General features: G+C 48.4%; 1 protein-coding gene across 6 annotated transcripts in view; it reads left to right on the top strand.

Moving 5' to 3' along the window:
- The first annotated feature begins 3,822 nt into the window (after window positions 1-3,822).
- The window catches only part of ITSN2 (intersectin 2), a 107,642-nt gene continuing 85,533 nt past the window's right edge, over window positions 3,823-25,931 (top strand). For all 6 annotated transcript variants that reach the window (XM_036748825.1, XM_036748820.1, XM_036748821.1 and 3 more), the window contains exon 1: window positions 3,823-3,960. The gene's annotated coding sequence lies outside the window, so the exon portion shown is untranslated. The remainder of the gene's footprint in view (window positions 3,961-25,931) is intronic.

Below are 25,931 nucleotides of genomic sequence, written 5' to 3' on the forward strand. Positions count from 1 at the left end.
CCTTTTCCATTTCCATTATGACATGGTTCAAACAGCCCATCACACTAATTATACTCCCCTTTTGAAGGTACTGCTGAAGCATTTCCCAAGCAGACCCCTGACCTGCCAGGACATGATGCTAGTCTTTCAGCTTCAGGATAATCACAGTGGTCATCATCATTTCCCTTGAGAAGTTTATATAGTCTTCTATATGTACAAAAATATTTATAGCAGCTCTTTTCAGGGGGCAAAGAATTAGACATTGAGGGGATGCCCATCAATTGGGGAACAGCTGAACAAGTTGTTGTATGTGATTATGATGGAATATTATTGTACTACAAGAAATGATAAGCAGGATGCTCTCAGAAAAACCTAGAAAGACTTGCATGTGCTGATACAAAATGAAATACACTGTGTACAAAATAACAGCACAATTGTAAAGATGATCAGCTGTGAATGACTTAGCTGTTCTCAGCAATACAACGATCCAAGACAACTCTGAAGGACTCATGGTGCACCATGCTATCCATCCCCAGAGAAAGAACTGATGCTGTCTGAATACAGATTGAAGCATACTTTTTAAAATTTTATTTTTCTTGAGGTTTTTTCCTTGTCCGTGTTTTCTTTCACAACGTGACTATTATGGATATGTTTTGCATGACTACATATGTATAACCTGTATTGAATTGCTTGGCTTCTCAGTGAAGGGGACGGGGAGGGAGGAAGGGAGAGAATTTGGAACTCACAGGTTTAAAAACAAATGTTAAAAATAGTTTTTAGGGGCAGCTAGGTGGCACAGTGAATACAGCACCAGCCCTGGAGTCAGGAGGACCTGAGTTCAAATCCAGCCTCACGCACTTGACACACTTACTAGCTGTGTGACCTTGGGCAAGTCACTTAACCCCAATTTCCCTGCCTTCCCTCCTCCAAAAAAGAAAAAAAAATTATTCTTACATGTACCTGGGGAAAAATAAAATACTAAATAAAAGAAAAAAGTTTACAGTTGTGAAAATTACCTCCTTCTTGGCAATTCAGAAATCTCAGAACTCCCAGGGCAATGTGCCTGTCACCTTGTATTTATTGTCATGTTTGCTCCTGGGGAAAGGCAGGAGAAAGAGAAATTCCTTTTGTTTTCTCCATGGAACCTCTTCATCCCTGTGTGACTAGGCATAAGTGAGGAATGAATCACTCTACTCCCCCACTGGAATGTGTCCTTCAGGGATCAATGGCCTTGCTTTGGAGTGACAAAGGATATCAAAGCCCTCCAGTTCCAGAATTGCGAACTGCACTGGCCATGTGAGTTCCCTGCATGTGTGTGTAAAGTTCATACCTACTCTTCCCACTCTGTACAGGATATAAGTGGATTTGTGGAATTGCACTCCTTGTGGTGGGGGAAATACTTTGTATTTGTATTTCATGTTATTCCATTGGAGTGGAATTGAGTCTTTGCTAAAGAACTGAGTCTGTTGCCTGACTGTTAGAGAAATAGACTGGTGGGGGCTCAAGAGCTAGTGTTAGGGTTGCCCTTAGGATCCTGAAAACAGTAGCAGCCACGTCTCCTGACCTGACCCGCCAATATGAGTTGGTTAAATGAGCCTCAAAGGCCCCTGGATCCCCTGATGAGCTTCCTTAGGCATGTTGCTGCAGCAGGCTGGCTCCTCACCAGCCTTACCTGTTGCAGTTTGGGGCAGACATTGCATGAACTCTAGTTGCTAGTCTCTGGTGACTTTTCTGACTTTCTGAAGGTCAAAGGTCATCATCTGGTCTATATCACCTAACATCAGGAAAGAACAGACACACTGGGGACAGAAGAACCATAGGCACCATGTGTTCATGACCATGTGGTGGCCCCAGATGAGGCAGCGAGGTAGTGCCTGCTACTGATGCTGATGATACCTCTCTCTCATCCTGGAGCTCCATAGCATTTTTTCTTCATCACTAGGGAGACAGCATTCTTCCTCTTAGTCATGCCTTTGATTTCCATGCTCAACAAGTAATTATGATACATTTCATTACCCTGAAATAAGTGGACAGAAAATAGAGAATACCACCTAAGTGGAAAGGTAACAGGCTACCCCACTATCACAGGTAATTTTCACAACTGTAAACTTTTTTCTTTTATTTAGCTTCTGTGGGGAGATCATAGGCACAGCCTGCTGGGCATGCTCCAAGAACTGTGCCCTCATGTCAGGCATGGCTCTTGTAGGTGGGAGACAGGAAAAGTTAAAATAGATAATTCAACCAAGCTCCGGCCTTGATTCAGAGCAGGCTGGGGTGAGGAAAGCCAGGCCGTTCCCATGAAAACTTGAGGGTTACTACTTTGGGTTTGCATACATCGTCCTGGTGTCCAAGTAGAATCTGCAGGAGAGTTGATGAAACACCAAAAGGGTGGACTGAGTGATAATGGATTGAAGGAGAGTCATTTCTCTTTCTCATTGGTTTGGAAAGGAGCTGGCTTCCAGGGGCAGGCCTGCCAGGGCTCACAGGGGTCACACCAAAGAAGAAACTGAAGGAGCCTAGAGAAATCACTGACCTGCCCAAGGTCACACAGGTGATGATTTGGCAAAGCTGGGATGGTCTTTCCAAGGCAGGATGGTCCCTCCCCTAAGGGAGCGTCCCTCCCCTCCAGCAGCTTATAGACCAGTGCATGGAAACTAGCAGGGACAGTCAGGAATCATGAAGAGATGTCACATCCCCTCCCCCATCAACTTGCTGCCACATCAGGGGCTGTCTCCCCAGCCACGTACCCGCCTTGGTGTTGGGCAAGCAGCACTGACCGGCCTCTGCATCGTCTTTCCTAGACAGCCAGGCCTCTCACCTCAGTCTTACCCCCTCTCCCCTCCAGCCTCTTCCCAAAGGGCGTCTCTGACCGGTCCCGCTACGGCCAGGATAGCAGGGTGTCCTTTCCTAGGGCTTTTTTTGTGTTCTGTAATTCATAACAATGGATAATTATAATTATTTAATTCACAAACAAAATGAATTTCATTTATTTTCACTTTATGGTTAATTTTTTGCTACAAACAAAATACACTTTTTCCTTTGTAAATATTGATTTTCGTGGCTCTGACGTCAATGCTACCTATCGGTCATTATTAATTCTTAGTTAGCCCCAAAGGTCCACAAGGACTGGCTTGGTTCTAAAATCTCTTGGGTTCCGCCCACCTCTGACACCTGCTGGCAGTAGGAAGCTGGGGCCCGCGGGTGGCAGGACCTCCACATGACCTCTCTTAGGGCCCCTCTACCTGCACTGGTGGATGTACTGTCCCCACCTGGGAGCTCGCGGTACCCGGAAGCCACTGGCTTAGGCTCACAAGGGCACCGGCGGAGAATTGCGAGGGAGCCACAACCCTCCCGTTAGGCCCCGCCCCTCTTGACGTCTTCAGACTCGGCAGCACAACACCCCCTCCCCCGCCCCCGCCGCCCCTCCGGCCCGCCCCCTTGCTCTCCCACTCCTTGGAAGGTCTCTTTCCTAGGCCCCACCTCTCCCTCCTGGCCTTATCTCCCCTCTGGCCCCGCCCCCTCACTCCCGGTCTCTTAGGAAGGTCTCCTTTCTAAGCCCCACCTCTCCAAGCCTCAGCTCCCTCCTCTGGCCCCGCCCCTCGTTCTCCCAGTCTCCTTGGCAGGGCTCCCTCCTAGGCCACGCCCCTTCGCTCTCCAGGCCCTGCCCCTCCTGGTCTCGTCTTCAGCCACCGTGGTCTCATTTCCCCGGCCCCGCCCCTTCTCTCCAGGCTCCACCCCGAGCTTCCTTCGGGTCGGCTGTCACATGACGTCCTGCCCGGCGCGGTGACGTGATGATGACGCCCCGGTGACGTCGGGGCGGGGCCGGGCGGCGTTGACAGGAGGCTCTGACAGGCGGAGCGGCAGCTGTTTGGCTCGTGGCTCGTGGCTAGTCAGCCCCTGCGCGCGGTCGGGACCCCTGGCGCGGGTCCCCGCGGGCGGCCGAGGGAGCAGCGGAGGCGGAGGCGGAGCAAGCGGCGGCAGGTGGGGGCGCGCGGGGGGCGCGCGGAAGCAGGAAGCAGGAAGGAGGCCCCGCTTCCGGTGGCGACTTCCTGGCAGTGGCAGGGGCGGGGGAGGTGGTGGGGATTGGGGAGGGGGCCGCCCACGCGTGTGACAGGAGGTGACACGGCCCTGCGAGGGGGGGCCGGGTGTCTCGCGGCCAGGAAGGGTCTGAGGGTGGATTCGAACTCGGGTCCTCTTGACTCCAGTTGTGCCCCCGCTTGTGCGCAGGTCGCGGGCCCGGCGAAAGGCGGCGATAGGGGAGGGGGGGCGGGGAGGGGACCCGCAGCGGGAGCTAGGAGGCGTCGGGGACCCTGGGAGGGCGCCGGGCCGCAGCGGGCCGCCCTAGACCTCCCGGCTGGGCTGGGGAGGGGGCTGTGGACGGAGATAGACAGATCGAGAATTGCCCTGGGGATGGGGGGGGCGGGTGCAGAAGGGGGTAGGGAACGCAGCCCCTCCCCCGCAGTGATCTGGCTTTAACGAACCTCCCTCCAACCCAGGCTCTGTGCTGACCCCTGGACTGTCTGGACCGAGCCGAACCCTTCTCCTCCCGCCCCCTCTCCCCGTGCAGACCCTCATTCCCTCCCCCCTCCCCGTTCAGACCCTCATCCCCTCGGGTCTGCACTACCCGGAGAGCTGCTGGGGCTCTGCCTGCAGTCTTCCCCCACCCCCAACTGCAGTCCATATCCCGGGCACCCAACCAAATGATCATCCTGAAGCCTAGGTCGGATCATGGGTCACCCTTCCCAAATTCCAGGGGCTCCCTGTCCTCTTCAGCTTCCTAAGATACTCTCTTTTGTTATTCAAAGCCCATCATCACCTCCCACCACACACTGTGATCCTGAGACCCTTGCCCCCTCACTGTTCCAGGGACAGGAGCCTCCATCTCTGGGCGTTCTCTCTGTCCCTCCTGCTCCTGCACTCTTGACAGCTGGCCTCCCCTAGCCCCTCTTCATTCTAGGATATCCTTGGCTTTGTCATATGTCTTTGCATCTTGTCTCCCCCACTAGATTGTGGGCTCCTTGAGCCCCTTAGTGCAGCACCTGTCACATTGCTACTTAATAAATATTGATTGTTTCTTAGTAAAGATTTGGGACCAATTTAAGAAGTATTCCTGAGTTAGTAGTGAGCCCTGAATTCCAGTTTTGCACTTCCACATCTGCTGTGGTCCTTTGCCTGGGACACAGCCAGACAGCATGAATCTCAGAGGTCATGAAAACCCTGGTCACACTGAAGAGAAAGTGTTGAAATCCAGGTTGGAAATCCGTGCATTCTGAAGTTGCCGGCAGGCTTTGGTCTTAACATATTCCAGTAAAGCAAATCAACCTCAAATAACAGAAGAGTACCAGATAGAAGAACTGTGGTTGTAACCTTAATGTGCTTTCCTTTGCAAACTTAGAAGTACTAACCTTCAGTCAGCAAAGATTTATTAAGGGCTTGCTGTGTACTGGACAGGGGTTACAGAGACACAAGTCAAAGACCCTTCCCTCCAGTAGCTTACCTTCTTTCAACTCGTATAAGCATCCACAAAATAAATTTGTGGCCATTTTTTGAAAAGAGAGTTCTGAGCATCTGAGGGGACCAGGGCAGGCCTTTCATGAGCTAAGAGGTAGTGTTTGAGCTCAGCTTTGAAGGAAGCTAGGGATTTGGAGACTCAGTGAACAGTGAGACCAGTTTGGCCGTGAAGGGGAAGGGTGTAAATCCATGTGAGCTGCTGGGATCCTGAAATTCAAATAGGAGTTTAGGACAAGTTACTGTGTTAAAAAATTGAAATGAGCCCCTGTGCTTTTGTATCAGAAATGGGTGTTAAGGACAAGGCAGAATAGAAGTCACCCTGTTTACCTTGGAAGTTCTCAAGAAAATTTATCCTGTAGATCAGGGGAGGAGCCTGTGTAGCCCAGTCAGTCACGTGGCCCAGAGAAACCAGTGGTCCGGAAATGAGCTTTGAAATGCTTGTGGCCTACAAGTTAGTAGACCCAGCTCAGCACGGTTTTGTCCAGAATCGCCTTTTCTTGGTGCTGGCTAGACAGTGGGGGGTGTGGTGCAGGAGTGTGGGCGGCATGGAGGTTATGCATGAGGGTTTGAGTAGTCTTCCAACAGCTACCCTCCGAAATACATCGTCTCCATTTTACAGGTGAGGATGCTGAGGCTGAGGGAGGAACTGTCAGATGTGGAGTTTGAACTTTGCTTCTCTGACCCCAAATCCAGTGCCCTTCCCATTATGCTACATGTTGGTCTCCCTCTCTGCCTTCCCTCAGCCCTTAGCAGTCCCCTGCTTCATACTTCTCCCTCCAGCTTGGCTCAGACCCTCAGAATCTCCAGTGGCTGCCTCATGCTTCTCAAAATGCAGGCAGGGCATTTAAGGACATCACAGGACTTTGGCTTTGGCTGTTCCAGCTATGCGGGCCACGGGCTCCTCCTCTCTTTATGTGGCAGATATAGGGTGGCTTGACCTGGCCTGAGTTGGCATTGCCTTTTCTTGGTTCTTTTGGCAGACATTGACTCCCCTTCCCCCAATAACCATTCCCCCACCTTCCACCCTCCACACCCACTAACACACCAACAAACAGCAAGACCTAGCTCAGGTATAAACTTCTACTATGTGCCTGGTCCTGGGATAAAGGACAAAGAACACAGACCACAGGCACCAGGACCCAATCAATGTAAAGAGACTCATTGCAGGGGTTTGGGAGAAGGCACATCAAGAAAGTCTTCCTAGAGGAGGTGGGGCTGGAGCTACATCCCGAAGGAAGAGAGGGCTTCTGGGAGGCAGAGGAGGGAGCCGGCCAGGGCAAAGGCGTGGAGGTGATGATGATGATCATGAGAGTAACAACATCGATATAGTGCTTACTATGTGCCAGGCACCATCCTAAGCGCTTTACAGAGATCTCATTTGACCCTCACAACCACCCTGGGAGATAGGAGCCAATATCCCTGTACTGAAGCCTACAAAAGTTAAATGACTTGCCAGGGCCATGCAGCTAGTAAAGGACTGAGGCTGGATTTGAACTCAGATCTTCCTGCGCCCAGGCCCTGTGTTGTATCTGCTGCCCTACCTAGCTACCCTGTATATTAGGAGGAGCCAGGTGCTCCATTTACACAGCATCGCTGGGTACAGGAGGGAAGCTGCCAAGCTAGGCTGGGGCCAGATCATGAGGGGCTTTCAAAGCTAAGCCCAAGTGTGGATATTGGAGTGTGTTGAGTAGGACAGTCACACGGGCATAGGCATGGGACACACAGTGGGCATAAGGGCCACAGTGTGGAGCTTGGTCTGGAGTGGACGGCGACCAATGAGGAGTCTGTTGCAGTGTTCCGGGCCAGAGGTGGCGAGGGTGGTCGAGGGTGGTCTTCCCACTTCCTCTCAAGCTGGAATCCATCTTTTCTTGAATACCCCAGCTATTTGTGGACTTTTCAAACCCCTCCCCATTATCTAATTAAGCCTCGTAAGGGCAGGGACTCCCAAGTTTATGTTCCCAGCCCCAGTTTCTCTGCTCTAGATACATCCCACCAACACCTCAAATGGATCCATGATGGTGTCCAGCATTTCCCTCCTGAAGCCTGCCCCTCTTCCTACCTACCCTATTTCTGTCCATTCTCTCAGCCTCCTCCCAGTTCCATCAGGTTTGAAATCTCAGAGCTAGTGTGGTCTTGTCCTTTTCTCTCACCCCTCAGCCTCCAGTCAGGTGCCAAGGCCTGGCATCCTGCTTTTCAATGTCTCTTACTTCTGATCCCTCTCTCTACTCATATTGATAGTAGACCCGAGTCCTGACAGTGCCCTAGTCCAGGTCCTCACCTAGGCTCTTCCGGATGTTGTAATGTCCAGCCTGTGGAGCCCTTCTCATCGTCTTGTTTGTAAATCTGTAAAATACAGTATAGGGGGTTATAAAGGAAACCAACTAAAACATCTTAAAAATGTCTTCATAGTCCTCAGGGGAGGAACTGCTGGTACAATGCCCACCAAGGGCAGTGCCTACTTCCTCTGCATCTGGCACTGTGGGCTCAGTCTCGGCGATATGAGGTGCTTGCTGTCCATTCTGATGGAGAAGACTTGTCATGTTTGATGGAATATTGGTGCTCCTCCTACCATGCAGTCCAGCTTGCTGGCCTATCCCCCAGGATGTTTGTGTCTTGGCAGGCCCAGGGCACCTCTCTGTCCTCCTGCAGGCTGTAATGCCTGCCGCTCATTTCAGTTCACAGGGATTGAGTTTGCCTGGGCATAGTGACGTGTGTTTCTATTAGGGCTCTCTGCCTCTTTTTGCATAAAAGATGGGGAACACACAGGTCGGTAAACCTGTATTTTTCAGCCTAGTTTTCATAGCCCTCCCTATTGACCTCGAGGTCACAGAGTGGGTATCCAGCTTTGATGTGGAGGGTCTTATCAAGGCCTTGCCAGGGTTTCTCCTCTCCCATATCTGTATCAGCTGGAGCTGTCTAATGGGGGTGGGGAGGCCAGCTCCTCATGCATCAGGTGAGTTGACCAGCTAAGCCAAGAAGGATTTGCCTTTTAGATGCCTGACTCACCCCCACCCTTGCTTCTCTTAGGACTACCTGGGGGGCTTCCTTCCATTTGGCTTTGGTGCACATTGATAGTGAGAATGTCAGTGCTGGGGGAGCTGGGCCTTGAGCTGCATGTTTGGTCTGGAGCCAAAAAACACAAATGTAGAGAATCTTCATAGGTCAGTGAATGTTTCAGGCCACCAGAGACCTCTGAGAATCTTTACGCTCATTGTCCAATTGCTGTAGAAGAGGAAGGGATCTTCCAAGCCTGGAGGCTGTTTCTGGTTTCCTTTTATTTCATGGGGTGCAGTCTACCAGTCATTAATTCATCTGCCCATGACCAGCCTGCTAGGGATGGTTGGGCCTTTCCCAAGAGAGTCAGTCTAGTCCTCAGCCAGCTTGCATAGGCAGTCACCGTCCTGGAAGTCTTCCCAGCTGGGGCTCGTGTGTCCCTGGTGTGGTCTTGGAGAGCCTGACGTGTCTTGGGAATTTTTCTTAAGAGGGACATTAGAGTTCGGATAGATGTAGCCTTCCATCGTTCCTATTTCTTCCCCTCAAAGGCCATTATGTCTTCATCTGTTAAATGAAGGGACTGGAGCCTGCTGTTAGTGAGGCTCCTTTTCACTGCTGTGTTCTAGGCGTGAGTCTGGTATGGACTGGAGACTGGTACCTTTGTCAGGGAGCGTGCTAGGGCATGGCCTCCTCTATTTCAGGAGAGCTCAGCACTTGTGTCCATTCTTGACTCTTTTTGTCTTTTTGGGTGACTTTTTACCCTCTCTCAGAACCTCGCCAGCCCAATGTCAAATTAGTTTTCTTTGGTGATGGGAGTATTGGAGCCCAGGAAACCAGCTATGTGGAGGTCTGGATGAGGGGCTGTTTCTTCAAGGGCTAGCTATTCCATTGTGTTGGGATTTGAAAGTGGAGGAGGACCTTGATTATCCTTTGGATAGTATCTTTTTTTTCTTCCCTGTATCAGCCTGTTGCTAGTGGAAGCTGGCGTTTGCAGAAAAGAATTATTGTGTTCCCTTTTTCCATGCAGTGTGTGTTACTCTGAGGTTGCTTGGGCTGGGCATTCAAGGTCTACATCTGCAGCTTGGAAGGGTGTGCTTGGTTCCCCCGCGTTGGGGGTAGCATTGTTCACTGCCCAGAGTGGCATCTGGCTCGGGAAAGAGACAGAAGGGAGTCACTTAAGATGCGTTTTGTAAGAGACAGTTTCTTGATGGAGGTGCCTGGGATTCCGTATTAGTCATACTTTCAGTTCTTCATATGTGGCTGTTTGGGAGAAGGGGACCTAGGCTCTTAGGAGCCCTGAGAAACTCAGGTATACTTTCTTCTCATTTTAAGATCTCACAGATTCAAAGATCACTTTTTGAATGCTTTGATTTATTGGATTTTTTTCTTTAAAAAACTCTCTGGCCTTTGGAAAGGTATTTTGTCTGGTATTTGGGGTCAGTGAAGTCTTATTATAATTCTTAAATCAGTCTGGGGTGGTAGGGGTCGGAAATCTATCTTGAAGGTCCATTCTGACTCTGACAGTGTGTTCCCAAGGTCACTCCAGGCTAATGCAGTATACATTTATTATGTGTCTGCTGGGTAGAGGGAAGGCATTGGCCTAAGTGCTAAATGGAGACAGAGACAGAACAGAAAAAGAGGCTTGGACCTGCCCTCCATCGGCCAGAGACCTAGGGCAGAGCCTAGGACCATAGTGCTTGGGGTCAGGTTAGTAGGGACTACCTGCTGGCTGAACTTACCAGGGCTGGGAAAGAAACCCAGGATGGCAGGCAGGGCTCCTGAGGCGGGTGGAGACATGGGAGGCCAGAGCAATGAGCTCAGCTGGGGCCTCACCCTCCCCAAGCTTGTTGTCAGGACAGGAAGCAGACTTGCAGGGTTGGTAGATCTGGGCCTCAATTTGGGGCTTGTGGGGCAGCAAGTCCGACTGCCGGAAATGCTGAGGAAGCTGGTCAGAGCAGAAGTAAGTGTGTGTGTGTGTACATGTGTGGCAGCCTGGGAAGGTGTGTATGGAGAGGGAAGGTGTCAGGAGCTCTGACTGCCAACTCAACTCCTCAGAGAGGAAATGCTCACGTGGGATTGCCTGATCTCGTTTATTAGCTTGCCATATTTCTCTTTCCTTGTCTTTCTATGGCCAGAATGTGTCCATTTGAGCCTCTGGGGGATGAGCCTGGCTTAGAACCTTCCCTCTGTCCCTTGGAGGGAAGTACCTGTAAGAGCAGATCTGCCTTGATTTGGGCAGTTCTGAGCCTGGTGGGAGAGTTTGGGGGGCTGGCCTCTGCTCCATGCACCAGGCTGCCTGCCTCTGTGGTATGGACCCTGGGGCCTGTGGTTCAGGCAGGGCAGGGCTGACTGGGCAGACGTCACAGTCAGACACTCAGTGTTAGGGCTGAGGGCCTTTTCTGAGAAGCCTTCTTTTTTGGCAGACTCAGTAGAGATGGCTTTGGGGGTTGGATTGGTTTTTGTTATAATAAGAGGAATGTTTTTCAAGCAGTAGGGAATGAATTGACAGCTTTGCATAATGGGCAGGAAGCTAGCCTCTGAGCCAGGAAGACCTAGGTGGGCTTCAGGCTCCCCTCTTTTCTAGACAAAGGTGCTTAACTGGCTTTAATGGAGGGAGGTTCCTCACTTGGGAGGGCCTCAGACTAGTGTGATCACAGATGCAGCCAGGGGTTCTTCACTGAGGTTCCAAAACAATCAGTATTGTTTTGTTTTGATAACTGTATTTCATTAGAACGCTTTCCTTTATAATGCTCTGTTTTGTTGTTCTGAGAAGGGGTCTGTCCCCTTCACCAGCATGCCACCAGAAAGTAGTGTTTCCTTCTCTGGAGCACCTGACCTCGGTTTGCCACAAACAGCAACTGGCAGGAGATGGTCTGTGCTGAGGCTCCGGGAGGGGCATGTCAGTGACTCGCCAGAGCCACAGCAGTGAGTCAGTGCAGTGGAGCTGAATTGGCATCGTCCTGTCAGACACTGGCTGGCGTGGACTCTCGGTCTCGGTAAGGGCTGAATCATATTCCGGCTTTTGTTGCTTCAGGAAGGAAGCCCTTCCTTCCTTCACCGGCGTTCGGGCCCTTTGGTGCTACTCTCAGCTAGGCCCAGGATGGGAAGGTGGGGTGAGAGCTAGCAGCCTTTTCAGTGTTTTGGGCCCAAACCTTCAACAATGAAGAAACTCCCTCAGCCCGGGCAGACTGACCTAGGGCAGCTTCTGTCAAAGGCGGCTCTCAAACCCAACAGTTCTGACTATTGGGCTGCTCCATACTGACTCTCCTTCTGACTGATGAAGGTCTGTGGCTTGCTCCATGCAGTTTAAAAAGAACAAGAGACTGTGGCCCCTGCCCTCAAGGAACCCACAATCTGCATGCACATAATAGAACAAACAAGGTGGGAGAAACGGGAAGTAATTATGGAAGGAGGGATGAGGAAAGGCTTCTGCTAGAAGGTGGGCTTTGAGCTGGGACAGAAGCCAGGAGGTGGAGGGCCAGATGAAGGGTCTGGTGTAAGGCCCGGGGCTGTGGAGGCCAGAGGCAACAGAGGCAACGCCAGGAGGCAGGCGGGGGCTGGGAGGGGCAGCGGGCTATAGGGAGCCATTAGAGTTATTGGAGTAGGGGAGTGATGTCCCAGATCTGAACTTTTAGAAAGATCACTTCCACAGCTGAGTAGAGGATGAAGTGGAGTGGACAGAGACTTGGGCAGCTGGTGGTATAGAGTGCCAGGCCTGGAGTCAGAAGATCTGAGTTCAGATGGGGCCTCAGTCATTTACCAGTTGTGTGACCCTGGGCAAGTCCCTTTACCTTTATTTGCCTCTATGTCCCCACCTGTAAAATGGGATTAGCACCTGCCTCCCAGGGTCATGAGGCTCAGATGAGATGATGGCTGTACTTAGCTCACTGCCCGACACACAGTTGTTGTTTCAGGTGTGTCTGACCCTGCTTAGGTTTTCTTGGCAGAGATACTGGAGGGTTTCACCATTTCCCTCTCCAGCTCATTTTACAGATGAGGAAACTGAGGGAAGCGTGGTTTAGCGACTTGCCCAGGGTCACATAGCTGCTAAGTGTCTGCGGCCGAATTTCAGCTTGGGAAGATGAGTCTTCTGGACGCCAGGCCCAGCACTACCCACTGTACCACCTGGCCGCCTTTATAAATGTTAACTGCTATAATCTTTGTTATGGTTATGTTCGTTGTTCCGGCAGGCAGACCCACCCCCAGGCTATTGCAGTAGTGCAGCTGTGAGGTGATGATGCTGTGTTCATAACAAGATACAGTCAGTGGACCATGGCCACAGATTGGAAATAGGGAGTGAGAGTGAGGAGCCCATGAATGACCCTTAGATTTTGAGCCTGGGGGTGCCCTGGACAGCCACAGAGAAGTCTGGAAGGGGGAGGATTTGGAGGCAAAGATGAAGGGTTCTGTTTTGGGCACGTTGCATTTAAGATGTCTGTGGGCCATTCACCCAGATTGGAGGTCAAGACAGAGGCTAAGGCTGGCCGAGCAGATCTGAAAATCATCAGGTTAGAGATGATTGTGGAATCTATGGGAGCTGATGTGATAACCACGTGGTAGAGTATCGAGGAAGAAGAGAAGGGGGCCCAGGACAGAACCCTGCGGCACACCTATGTAGACCTGGATGAAGATCCAGCAGGAGACTGAGGAGGAGCAATCAGAGAGGTAGAAGAACAACAGAAGGAGGGGGGGTGGGGAGAGAGGGAGAGAAACAGAGGGGAGAGGCAGGTCGGTGGCACAGCAAATAGAGCACTGGTCCTGAAGTCAGGACCTGAGTTCAAATTCGGCCTCAGACACTTGACACTTGCTAGCTGTGTGACCTTGAGCAAGTTACTTAACCCCAATTGCCTTGCCTTCCCCCCTCCAAAAAAAAAGAAAAGAAATGGGGAAGGGGGACAGACAGACAGACAGGCAGGCAGACAAAGATGTCCTGAAAATCTGGAGAAGAGAGCATCAGGAAGAGAGAGATCACCAGTGTTGGAGGCCCCATGGAGGTCAAGAGGGCTCAACGTTGAGAAAAGGCCCCTGGCTTTGGTCCTTGGGAGAATGAAGAAGAGGGAGAGGAGAGGCAGTGGAGGCCCGTGGCCTTCTCAAGAAGTTTAGCCCTGAATGATCAGCAAGATGTGAGGTGGAAGGGAGGGGTCAAGTGAGGATTTGGGGAGGGGAGGAAGAAAGAGACCTCCAGGAGCCAGGGAGAGATTGAGACCAGAGAGAGAGTTCAGAGCAGGGGCAGGGAGGGAGACCGGATGGATAGGACTTGCATATGTATCTCCAGGTGTCTGCCTTGGCAGGAAGATGGGGTACCTCTCCATGGGAACCAGGGGTTGAGAAGGAGGGAATGCAAGGTATAAGATGAGGGGTAAAGAAGAAGAGGACGCTCTGGACAATTGACCTCGGGGCGAGGGGATGCTCAGAGGAGCTGTCAAGGCTTGATGAGGAGGATAGTGAGCCAGGGGGGTGGAGGAGTGTCCAAGGATTGCTTTTGGGCAGTGAGGGCCCAGTTGAACTCCAGCTTGTAGCAGACCTAGTCAGTGACAGCCCATGAGTCAGAGTGATGTCGGCAGCAGGTGCTGGGAGGGATGCCAAACTGGGGCTTAGCTGGGCAGCTTTGGAATTAGGGCCGGGATAAAGGGCAGGGCTGAAGAAAGGTGCTGTGTTGAGCAGGGGTGCTGGCTGGGAGACAATCGAGGGGAGAGGGATTGGAGATCCTGGGTGCATGTGGCAAGGCACTTTGTCAGTCCCTGGGAACTGTCTGGGTATCTGCTGTGTGCCGGGCACAAGCAAAAAGGAAATGATTCCTGCTCTCAGAGTTGCCTCTCCTATTGCGGAGGCAGCATGCAGATCTAGAAGCACCTAATGGTGGGTAGTTTGGAAGGGGGAGGCAGGAATCAGGAAAAGCTTCCCGTAGAAGGTAGTCTTGAAGGAAGAAGCAGGGGAGGGGGACCATTGCACGTGGAAAGGGACTGGAAAGGTGGATCCTGCTAGATCCGCCTGGACTGTTGTAGGAACCTCTCGCTTGGGCCCGTCCTTCTCCCAGCCCCAAAGTGCCCCTCCTCTAGACTGGTGCTTCCCAGCTTGGTAACATCCATTGGCTCCTCTTTTCTCGCTCCTGGTTGTCATGTCAAGGCCCTTGCCATATGGCACCCATCTACCTTTCCAACCTTTTGGACATCACTCCCTGGTTGTCTGCAGGGGATTGGCAGCCCCCGGAAGGGAGAGTCAGTCTTCTCAGCTTAGCTCAGGGCCTGCACACAGGTGCAGGTTTTGAACTAACTGGTTCTGTGGGCCAGTCACACTGGTGCTGGTCCCGTTCCTTACCCCCCCTAGAAGGCCTGGATTCCAGTCCCCCATTCCTGGAATGTCCCCACCTTTTCACTTCGGCCTCTTTGGGTTCAGCCCCCTCTTTCTAGAAGTCTTCCCTCATCCCTCTCCCTTAAATCAGTGTGCATTTACTATGTCTGTAGCTTGCACATTTTCCCCTGATAGAATATAAGCTTCTGGTAGACAAGCAGGTTCCCATAGGAAAGAGAAAACTGCTCTGTGCCACCAAACCCGAGTTCAGGTGCTGCTTTTTACACATCCTGGCCAGGTGACCCTGGGACTGCCTGAGACAGCCCTCGAACTACCAGTGGTTGAGTGGGTGCTGCCCAGGGATGACAGAGGATATTTCTTCATCTGTGAGCTCCTCACAGCCGTGAAATCACAGGGTCAAAGCCTGGCACTGGCTTGGCAGGCCCTACAAGGCCTTATTGATCAGGAAGGTGGAGGAGTGCTCCCATTGTACAAATGAAATTGAGGGGAGACATGGTGTTTGCAGTAACAGGCGATGAAGGCTGCCAGCCTTGGGGCCCTGAAGATCCCTGGTCAGTTCTCGGTTCTGCCGCCGGCTCCTTAGGAGATTCTCTGCCAGTCATGCAACCCTGGTGGTCCAGGAGCTTAAAAAGCCTCAGTTCTGAGCCCTGGGCAGAGCAGGAGGTCAGTGGTATTAGCTCCTGTTATTATTTTGATTTCTGGTTGCTTTTTGCTTTTACTTGTTGCCTTCCTTTCTGAATACATCACTTGTCCCCCCTCCCTACCCAGACATTTTTTAAAAAGGAAGAAAATGTCAGGAACCGAACAACACATCCCCCAAGTCTGCCACTGTATGCATTGTTCTCCACCCCTGGTCATCCCCTGGCCCCTTCCCCTTCTGAGATGGGAGGGAGAGGGGGTCATGTTCTCTTTTGTGGGCCAAGCTTCTGGGTCAGGGTAATTACGTAGCTTCTGTTCTTTCCACTTACGTTGTTGTCGTTGTGCATGGCGCTTCACCGCTCTTATTATTGGAGAGTCCATTATAATTGGAGTTTTGGATCGTGAACAGCATGGGGCCTTGATGTAGAAGACCTGGATTCCGGTCCTGCCTTGGAGGAACCCTAGCCTAGGGAGTCTGGGCACTCTCCCCGCCAAAAGCCAGTCTGAGTCTGAGGCAAAATTTGGGCTCCTTACCCCAAAACAACTATGATCGCCATCACAGAGGTTCCCTAGCAAATTCAGACTTCGCAAAGCTTTAACCTGAAGCTCAGAGTTAGAGTTAGATATGCCTTCCTCAATGGGCCCAAAGCCCTTGTACAGCATCTTGTTAAGTGTCATTAGGCTTTGGGGGAGACTCTAGTGATGGATCGTCTTGCCTTCTGCAAAGACTACTTAGCCAGGGAAAAACTGCTGGGCCTAAAGTGTGCTTTAGACTCTTGGCTGGTCCCTCTGAGACACCTCTGCCCGTAGTCACTTCTTTCAGGGACTGAGAGGAGCTGGGGAAATGGAGTCAGGAGGGAGTGTGATAAATCACTTAAGTGACAGTTTGCTGTCCCTTGAGCTCCTCCTCCTCCAGGGCAGGTTCCTTGACTTCTACCCGCAGCCCAGAATTCTTGGTGGGCTTAGGGGATGGCTGCTTCAGGCTGCCTTTAGTGCCTCTTGTCTCCTCTGCTGGCATGGTCCTCACTTTTGCCGAGTACTTTCTGACCTCAAAGAGACAGACATTTCTTTCCTTCTTCAATCACTTTGACACTTACTTTAAAAAAAATTATTTCTTTTTACTAAGTTTTGGATTCCAAATTCTATCCCTCCCATCATCCTCTCCACTCTCCCATCTCAGGTAAGCAATCCGATATAGGTTATACGTGTACAATCATGTAAAACATTTACATTTTAGTCATTTTATACAAGAAGACTCAAAAAAAGAAAGACAGAGAAAGAAAAAAATAGCATACTTCAGTCTATACAGACTCTATCTTTTCCTTTTGATTCCTATATGCGCTGTTGTGATCTCAGCCTTCATTACCTCTCAGAAGATTAGGGAAACAGATTCTGCTGCTGAGGGAGAGTCAGAGGGCCTGGGTGGAGGCCCAGATGAAGACACTTCCTCTGCCCAAGCAGAGTGGCACCTTCTCTGTAACTTAGTATCTTAAGGAGTTGTCTGGGGCCATGAGAAGGGAAGGGCCTTGCTCAGGGCTGCCCAGCTAGTAGGTCTGGGAGGTGGGCCTGGAGCGGCCCAGGTGCTCTCTCCACTTGCCCACAGGCTGCTGCTAACAGGCACTTAGTACCTCGGAGAGCTCTTTCCTTCCAGTAACTGGGGCAGTGGTAAGGAGGATAGATTTGCAGGTGAAGGAGCTGTGAGGAAGAGTGCTGGGCCTGGAGTCCACACGCCTCACTGTTGTGCTTCAGTTGGTCTTATTCTCCAGAAATGGGGCCCAGCACCTGGGACCAGTCATCCAGTCCAACTTCTGTGCTGTTGGTTATTTGTGTGCATTTGTTCATTTTATCCCAGTGGGTTGGGTAAATATAGTCAAGTCTTTTTTATACAAGGCCCCTGCTAGCCAAACTTGTGAAGAAAGGAGGCTTGTCCCTGGGCCTCCTTTGGGACCCAGTCCTCTGCTTACTGATCTGGGGCAAGACCTGGGGCCATGCCTTCTCACGGTTATTGTGAATAACTTCACAGCCTCTCCAGCATCAGAGGCCATTTGGTCATATGACCTGTCCCTAAGCTAACCCTGCCCTTATGACTTTTGGAGAGGGCAGGTCAGTGAGCTGCCCTGGGAGGTCAGGAGGCTTTTGCTGGAATTTCTCCCACTTCCCTCTGGCCTCTGTCTTACCTTTAGCTTCTCGAGGGCAGAGATTGCTTCATTTTCGAGTTTGTAACCCTAGTGCATGGCCCAGAGAAAGTAACTTTTCATGTAAGAATGGTTTGTAACAATAGGACCCCTGTAAGAAGAGGCTCCGGGAGTTTGTGATAAACTCTTTTTTTCCTTGGGCGTTACACATGATGGTCAGTAAGCATTTGTGAAGCTCTTAGGGTGGGCCAAGAATAGTGCTAAACTGCTTTGGATTCAAGTAAAGGCAAAAAATTGGGGTGTCTGCCCTCAAGGAGCATACATTCTAACAGAGCAAACAGAATTATGTATAATTAGGTGCTTAGAAAATATATACATTGTAAACACCTAGGTGACCTTCAATCAATCAAGCACTGATTAAATGCTAACCATATACCAGGCACACTGCTAAGCTCTTTGGGTTCAAAGAATGGCAGAAACAAACCCTGCCCTTAGGCAGCTTACTTTCTAATGGGGGAGACAACATGTATCAATAATACAGGGTAGATTTTATTTTGGGAAGTGACTTTTAGAACTTATTATGCTTATATATTATTTTAACATTCATTCTTAAAAATTTTGAGTTCCAAATTATCTCTCTCTCCTGCCCTTCTCCCGCTCTTTGAGAAAGCAGGCCGTGATATCAGTTAGACATGTGAAGTCATGCAAAACTTATTTCCATATTAGCTGTGCTGAAAAAAAAAAACCAAGAAAAGTAAACCAAGTGAAAACAGTCTGCTTCAGGCTACGCTCAGAGCTCACCGGCGCTCTCTGGAGGAGGATAGTGTTCTTTGGAATTGTCTTGATCAGAGTAGCTGTGTCTTTCCCAGTTGATAGTTGTTACACTGTTGCTGTTACTGTGCACGGTGTTCTCCTGGTCACACAGAGTACAGGGAAGGTAACCTTGGTGGGGATGTTATTAGCATTTGGCACCACTAGGAAAGGGGTGTTGGAGTTGGCACTCGAGCTGGGATCCATCAGGTTGGGAGGGAGAGCACTGCACACATGGGACACATCCAGGACAAAGGTCCAGAGGTCAGCAGGAGAGTGTTGTGTGTGAGGAACGCCAAAGAGGCCAGCCTCGCTGGGTTCTACATACTGGGAGGGTGTGAAAATGTAAGAAAGGGTCATGTCGTGAAGAGCTTTAAATGCCCCAGTGTGCCAGTCAACAAGCACTTAGTAAACCCCTTCCATGTGCAGGCACTGTTCTCAGCTCTTAGAACAAAGGAAGGACAGTTTCTGCCCTTGTAGAGCTTATGCTCTAGTGGGGGAAGACAGCACCTAAAATGGAGTTGAAAAAGGACAGGAGGGTAGGGAAGGGAAGGTTCCTTCTTGGGGGCGAGGTTTTGAAGTCGGGAAAGGTAGAAGGATAGCCAAGAAGGGATTAAAGCTTGACTGGATGCCCCATGAGGAGCTCACCAGGCAGGAACCAGCATGGCAAAGGGGTACTCCAGGGACTGTTCTAGGGAGAGCAGGTACACTTCAGGTCTTCCCCATGGAGGGAAGGTCCAGGGTGAGTGCACATTGGAGGTGGACTGTTTGAAGCCAGGGAGACCCATCTGAAGGCTATTCCAATAGACCAGTATGAGGCCAAGAAGGGCCTCAAGAGAAGGAGATGTGGGCCAGAGGTGACTGAGAGAGAAATTCTGAGGTTTTGTTGTGTGGTATGGTTGGATGTGTAGACTCAGAAGGGGGGCCCGTGCCTTACATACATTCCTTGCTGCATCCTGATGATTTTGGAGCCCTTTGTTTTAGGGAGGCCAGCACTGTTTTTAGTGACTCGCCCCAGATCACACAAGTCAGAGACAGGACTTGAGCCTCCTCTCCCTTCTGACTCTCAATCCAGGACCCTGGGCACTGCCTCAAAGAGAGTAGGCACCCTGATGGGTAGGGGGATCACAGAATCAGGAATGGGAGAGTGACCTCTGATCCAGCCTGAATGCCAAAGGAAACCCCACTGGGTCATCCCCAGTCTGCTTGAAGACCTCTCCTTGTCAGGAAGTTGTTCCTGACCTCAGTCTGAAATTTGCTTCTTAGTAACTTCCACCCCTCTACTTGTGCTTTTTCTGTCCTTGAAGCCAAACAGAACCAGTGTTAGCATGAGGACAACAGCCCTGGGTTGAGAGTCAGGAGGCTGGGGGCCTCAACCAAGTCAATTCTCTTGAGGCCCCAGTTTCTTACTCAATAAAATGAAGGGATCCTTTCTAACTCTTAACATTGTATGATTGAATGAAATCAGGTCCTTGTTACATTTTCTGCTGGACTAATTCCAAACTAGCCTGTGAATTTATTTTCTTTTCTCTAGTAGACTGATGCCTCCTTCTCCAGGGTCTCTTTCTTTATAAAACTGTAAGGAAGGCAGTTGCCCTTTCTTAACTTTGGGAGTGGCCTGTGTATCTCAGATAAATAATTCTGGGTTTGGGGTCTTTGGTGGGTGATAGGAGACAGAAAGGGAAGCACTGGCTGGTGGGTTTTTGGTTTGTTTTTGATAGAGAAAAAACAAGTGGCTCAAAGGAGATAGGAGAGGATATGAGGAAGGGGCGGCACAGGAGGAATATTATATTGCTTCTCTTTTCTCTGCTAGGGAGAATAACTTTGAAGTGCCAGGGACAAAACAACTATGCCTGATGCCAAGAAAAGTACCGAGAGGAGCACCTAGCTGCCCTTGGCTAGTTCAAGTCACTGGCACCCCAGTCAGGGATGTGATCACTGAGCCTGCAGCAGAGAGGATCTTGGTTTTTAAATGTTATTTTCAGTTCCAAATCTTCTCCCTCCTACAACCTTTCTCCTCATTGAGAAAGCAAGAAAAACAAAACTTGTTACAAATGTGTAGAATCTGGAAAAATCCATTTTCACATTAGCTATGCCTTGTCCCTCCCCAGAAAAGTATGTTTCAACGTGCACTCTTGAGTCCATCACCTCTGTATCGAGAGGTGAGCAGCATGTTTCATCAGTAGCCCTCTGGAACCATTGATCAGAGTTTTTCAAAGTTGTTTGTTTTTACAGTATTGTTGTCATTGTATATAGATTGTTCTCCTGGTTCTGCTCACTTTACTTTGCATCAATTCGTACGTCTTTCCAGGTTTTTCTAAAATTATCCTCTTCGTCATTTCTCATAGCAATAGTATTTTTTGTATTTATTTAATATATTTTTTATTTTTAGTTTACAACACTCGGTTCCACAAGTTTTTGAGTTCCAAATTTTCTCCCCCTCCCCACCCAAGACAGCATGTAATCCAATATAGGTTCTACATATGCCTTCACATTAAACTTATTTACACAATAGTCAAGTTGTAAAGAATTATGACCAATGGACTGAATCATGAGAAAGAAGAAACAAAACCAAAAAAGAAGGAAAAAAAAGAGCAAATAGTTTGCCTCGATCTGCATTCAAACTCCATGATTCTTTCTCTGGATGTGGATAGTTTTTTTCTATCATGAGTCTCTTGGAGCTGTCTTAGAACCTTTCGTTGCTGAGGAGAGCCAAGTCTATCAAAGTTAGTCATCACAGATACTGTGTGCCTGTAATCGTGTATAATGTTCTCCTGGTTCTGCTCCCCTCACTCAGCATCAGATCACGTAAGTCTTTCCAGGTTATTATGAAGCCCATCTGCTCCTCATTTCTTTCTTTTTTTAATTAATTAATTTATTTTTTAGTTTATAACACTTGGTTCCAACAAGTTTTTGAGTTCCAAGTTTTCTCCCCCTCTTTCTCCCCCCTCCCTCCCAAGATGGCATGTAATCCAATATAGGTTCTACGTATACTCTTGCATTAAACTTATTTATGTAATAGCCAAGTCGTAAAGAAGAATTATAACCAATGGAATGAACCATGAGAAAGAAGAAGCAAAACCAAAAAAGAAGGAAAAAAAAAAGAGAGTAGATAGTTTGCCTGAATCTGCATTCAGACTCCATAATTCTTTCTCTGGATGTCGATAGCTTTTTCCATCATGAGTCTTTTGGAGCTGTCTTTGAACCTTGCATTGATAAGAAGAGCCAAGTCTATCAAAGTTAGTCATCACAGATACTGTATGTCTGTAATCATGTATAATGTTCTCCTGGTTCTGCTCCCCTCACTCAACATCAGTTCACATAAGTCTTTCCAGGTTATAATGAAGTCCGTCTGCTCCTCAACAATATTCCATTGCATTCATATACCACAATTTGTTTAGCCATTCCCCAATTGATGGGCATCTCCTTGATTTCCAATTCTTTGCCACCACAAAAAGAGCTGCTATAAATGTTTTTGTACATATGGGCCCTTTTCCTATTTGTATGATCTCTTTGGGATACAGCCCTAGAAGTGGTATTGCTGGGTCAAAGGGTATGCATATTTTTATAGCCCTTTGGGCATAGTCTCAAATACAGCATAATAGTATTGCATTGCATTCATATGCAATAACTTGCTCAGCCATTCCACAATTGAGGGGCATCCCTTCAGTTTCTACCTTTTTGCCACGCAAAATGTTTTGGACCCTTTTCCGCTAACTTCCTCTAATTCCTTCCCTAATTCCTCTGATTTTCCTCCTTGGGGTAGGGGCCCATAGCAGTGTCACTGGGTCAAAGGGTATGCACAATTTAATGACATTTTGGGCAGAGTTCCACATTGTTTTCCAGAATGGCCAGACCAATTCACAGCTCCACTAACAGCAAATTCATGTGCCTGTTTTCCCACAGCCTCTCCAGCATTTGTCATTTTCCTTTCTGGTCTGCTTTGCTAATCTGATGCTAGTAAGGTGATACTTCAGAGTTGTTTTAATTTGTGTTTTTCTAATCTTTAGTGCATTAAAGCATCTTTTATAAGTTTTTTAATAGCTTGGATGTCTTCCTCTGAAAACTGCCTATTGATATCCTTTGACTATTTATCAGTTGAGGCATGGCTTTTACTCTTAGAAGTTTGAGTCAATTATAGATAGATGGGTTTTGTGAAAGAAGAAAAAGAGAGAGAAAGAGGGAGAGAGAAAGAAAGCAAGAGAGAGAGAGGAAGAAAGGAAGAAAGAGAGAGAAAGAGAAAGAAAGAACCCAGTTCACTTTGAAGCTCAGAGATTGGACCACAATCCATCCCGCCCAAGCTCCACTTAATGGCTATGTTTTGGGCCCTCCTGACTTAAGAGTGAATGTCAATGTTAACTGTTTCTCTTTGGAATAGCAACCCTGAGGGTCTTCCCTTCGCAGCTTGAATTTTTTTTTTTTTTACCTTTTTTTCTAATTAAGGGGCCATCCCTTGACTCACTTCTTAAAGAAGCCTATTTGCTGATTGGGCCTTACCTCACTCTGCGTGAGTATGTGAAAAGGCCTTAGCATAAAAGGACTAGGGTCTCTCATTGCATCCTGGGTCAACTCTAGTCATCCTGATGAATATCAGGTCACTGGACCCAGATGGCTCTGGAGGAGAAAGTGAGGCTGGTGACCTTGCATAGCCCTCCGTCACTCAAATCAAAGTCAACTGCAAGTCATGTCATCATTTCCCAGATGAATGTACAGATAGAGATGGATATAGGTCTGGTCATGTCACCCAACCCCCCTCCACCACCTCCACTCCCACAGTCAGCTGCAGTGACTCCCTCTCACCTCTAGGATCAAATAGAGCATCCTCCTCAGCTTGGCCCTTTTCTGCTTTTCCCCTGCTCTTTTCATCCTCTTGTGATCTGGTGACACTCCCATCTCCCCCCTCCTTGTTTTTTCCCTGGCTGTGCTCCATCCCTGCAGTGCTCTACATCTTCCCTCTTTGTCCTTGCTCCCCTGGCCTCCTTCAGGCCTCAGCTCAAATCCCACCTCCCCCAGTAGGCATTTTTTTTTTTCTTGGCCAGTGATGGAGTTCATTTAATGAATTTTCTTTGTTTAAATAATATTTTACTTTCCCCCCAATTACATGTAAAAACAATTTTTTGCATTCTTTTTTCAAAGTTTTGAGTTCCAAGTTCTATCCCTTCTTCCCTCCCTCCCTTCCTCCCTCCTTCCTCTCCCCCCTCCTTCCTCTCCCCCTTCCCTGAGACAGTAAGCAATCTGATATAGGTTATAAATGTGCAATCATGTAAAACATTTCCATATTAGTCATTTTGTATAAGAAGAACAAAAAAAAAAGAAAGTGAAAAATAGTATGTTTCAGCCTGGGTTCAGACAACATCAATACTTTCTCTGGAGGCAGATGGCATTTTTCATCATGAATCCTTTGGGATTGTCTTGGGTCATTGTATTGCTGACAAGAGCTAAGCTATTCTGCATTGAGCAATGTTGCTGTTGCTATGTATGATGTTCTCCTGGTTCTGCTCACTTCACTTTATATCAGTTCATGTAAGTCTTTCCAGATTTTTCTGAAGTCATCCTGCTTATCATTTCTTATAGCACAATAATATTCCATTACAACCATATTGTTCAGCTATTCCCCAATTGATGGGCATTCCCTCAATTTCCAATTCTTAAGTAATATAAAAAGAGCTGCTATAAATATTTTTGTACAGATAGGTCCTTTTCCCTTTTTTGGGATGTCTGGGATGGCCTAGCAGTAGTATTGCTGGATTAAAGGGTATGCAGAGTTTTATAGACGTTTGGGAATAGTTCCAAATTGTTCTTCAGAATGGTTGGATCAGTTCACAACTCCACTAAGAGTGCATTAAAGTCCCAGTTTTTCCACATTCCCTCCAACATTTCTTTTTTTGTCATATTAGCCAATCTGATAGGCGTGAGGTAGTACCTCAGAGTTGTTTTGTTTTGTATTTCTCTATTCAGTAGTGATTTAGAGCATTTTTTCATATGGCTGTAGATAGCTTTCATATCTTTGTCTGAAAACTGCTTCTTCATATCCTTTGACCATTTATCAATTGGGGAATGACTTGTATTTGTCTAAATTTGACTCAGTTCTCTATATATTTGAGAAATGAAGCCTTTTATCAGAGATATTTGCCATAAAAAAAATTCCCAAGTTTTCTCCTCATTTTGGTTGCATTGGTTTTCTTTTGCAAAGACTTTAATTTTATATAGCCAAAATGATCCAATTTGTACTTTGTAATGTTCTTTATCTCTTGTTTGGTCCTAAATTCTTCCCTTATTCATACTGACAGGCAAACTATTCCATGCTTTCCTAATTTGTTTATGGCGTCACCAGCAGACCTTTTCCAGCCCCAGCTGTTAGTGCCTTTCATGTGACAGGTCCCAGTTACATTGGGACTTTATACATTGTATATGCCTTGCACATGTACATGGCTTGCATGGTTCCTCCTTATCTCCCCATTAGAATGGGAGCCCCTTGAGCACACTGCTGCCAAGGCTGATTCACTCTAGCACCTATTTATGGAGCTCACTGCCTGCCTTCTCTTCCTTCCAGGATTGAGCCCTCAGGTTGGTCTCAATCTGACCTGCGGTAGCATGAAAAGGAGTGATTGTTCTTTAGGGGCCATCAGCCCCAGCCCCCTTAGGAACAAAGGTGAAGACATTGGAACCTTTGAAGGATCTAACAAAAGCCTCTTCAGGCCTACACAGTATTAGGGAAACAGAAGAAGAAATGAACAGGTATCTGATCCCATCCAGCTTTTGGGGATCTCCAAAGAAAATTTACAAGATCAAAAGCCCACATTCACAGGAGTCTTAGAATTTCAAAATTCAACATTGACTTCAACTCAATATGAAAGAAACCTTTCTTTTTCCACCATGTTCTTTGCAGGGGGGTGAGGTCTAAAAAGGTTGACCTCGCGCCTCTAGTAGGCAAAGGCCTTTTTGTCTGCCATCCCAAGGGCAAGGCCATGCCAAGCTTCTTTATTTGGCTAGCTATGTAGGGGTTCACTAGGATGGGAAGGGCTCCCACATGCCCCTCAGTGGCATCCTTCTTTTCTTCTCTTCTTTGTTAAGCAAGTAAGTTATTCCCTCTTTACTGCTTTTAAAATCAAATGGAGGTAGATAGCATTGGAGAGGGTGGGGGTTTTAAAATGATAACCTTTTACTTCTTCATGTTACATCCTAAGGACATTACTTTTTGTAGGTATGTGTGTCATTAGGAAAACATTTCTTCATTCCTGCCCAAGGGTCTTTTCTCCCTCTTTTAATGCGAACAGGTTGAGGGCTTGGTAATGTCGCTGCTGTTCACAACTGCTATGTTTAGAAGCATTCCCCACGCTAAGCTATTGAAGTGAAGCTGTCTCTATTTTTCTGGCTCCTTGTCTGGGTTTGGGGAATGCTCTCATCCTTTAGAGAGAGTCATAGAGCCTTGTCAACATCATTATGAAATCTGAGAGAATTGGTGATGCATGCAAATTAGATAATGACTAGGCAAAATTACCAAGATTATCCATTGTTGTCCTGAGTAATTGAACACTGACTGGCTGCTGT

The sequence above is a fragment of the Trichosurus vulpecula genome, chromosome 3, assembly GCF_011100635.1.
Source record: "Trichosurus vulpecula isolate mTriVul1 chromosome 3, mTriVul1.pri, whole genome shotgun sequence".
NCBI lineage: Eukaryota > Metazoa > Chordata > Mammalia > Diprotodontia > Phalangeridae > Trichosurus > Trichosurus vulpecula.